Source organism: Equus przewalskii, chromosome 14, assembly GCF_037783145.1.
Source record: "Equus przewalskii isolate Varuska chromosome 14, EquPr2, whole genome shotgun sequence".
NCBI classification, from domain to species: Eukaryota; Metazoa; Chordata; class Mammalia; order Perissodactyla; family Equidae; genus Equus; species Equus przewalskii.
In genome coordinates, this window is record NC_091844.1 from 9,027,034 (window position 1) to 9,028,346 (window position 1,313).

Here is a 1,313-nt window from a genome sequence, read left to right on the forward strand (position 1 = left end):
TTGGATTAACTAGTTTTATTTTAAAATATGAATAAGATCCTAGAGGATTACGCCTTATTTATAAGCTGAATTCATTGCAAGTAAGTAATTATCTAGCACCTCTCGGAGAGTGGATATAAATACTTTAAAATTTGGAGATTTGAAGAAGAGGCATTTGGAGAGGAGGTGGCCAGCAGTTCAGCAGTGAAATATTTTGAACAAACAGAGGAAGTCATAAAAGCAGGGAGTAAAGATTTGCCAAATAATTCACCCAAAGTGCTGGCTCTGTTCTTTCTTCTCTCACAGAGGCCAAATTCAGGGGCCTAACCAATCCTATCCCTCCCTTGACACTCCCTAAAATCACATCAATTAGAGATTCAGTGAATGAGCAATCAAATATCCCAGGGAGAGCTGGAAAGAAAAGGGAGGGGGTGAGCATCAATCTTTTCAATCCAATTAATCTGAATAAAGAGAATGGAAGTTTTGATTGGGCGATAAAAGGTAAGAATTTCCACAAGGAAGTGTTTCTCAAGCTATTTTTAATTTCCAATCCATTGCAGATACTTTTGTAAAATACAATAAAACAAATTACTAGGAAAATGAAGGGAATTATTGAAGATACACACAATACAAGCCTAGGTTTTTAAGACTCAACTTATTAATAAGTTCAACATAAAATCACATTTCAATAAAAGTAATCAGTACAAACACAACATTGGAAAAAAGGAAAAAATTACAAAAACTGTACACATTCATTGAAAGTGTACATTTGTGTAGGTAATTAACCTATACACTTTTAACTTTTGGTGGTTCTACAATTGCAACTAAATAAAAGTTGAAACTAAATAAAATAATTCTTGAGTGAAATGATGATTCCCCATGAAATGTGTATATGAACCCTTTGAATAAATACTATGAATATTAACATATACTTTTTTTTTCTTTGGTGAGGAAGATGTGCCCTGAGCTAACATCTGTGCCAGTCTTCCTCTGTTTTGTATGTGGGATGCCTCCACAGCATGGCTGATGAGTGGAATACGTCTGTGCCTGGGATCCGAACCCACGAACCCAGGCCGCCAAAGTGGAGCACACAGAACTTTCAATCAATCAGCCACAGGGCCAGCCTGTAATATACAAAGTTTTTAGGGTGACAAATGAGCTTGCTTCTTGCTTGTTAGTTAACCTAATCTAAATTAAATTGCCAACCATGCCGTTTGCAGGAGACAGTGTTTCTGTCTTGCTCTTTATTTTGTTTTAATAACACTAAGAGTAGAGAAAACATCTCACGGAGGAACGTTGACAATAACTTGAAGGCTTTTGCCCTCAGTCTTACT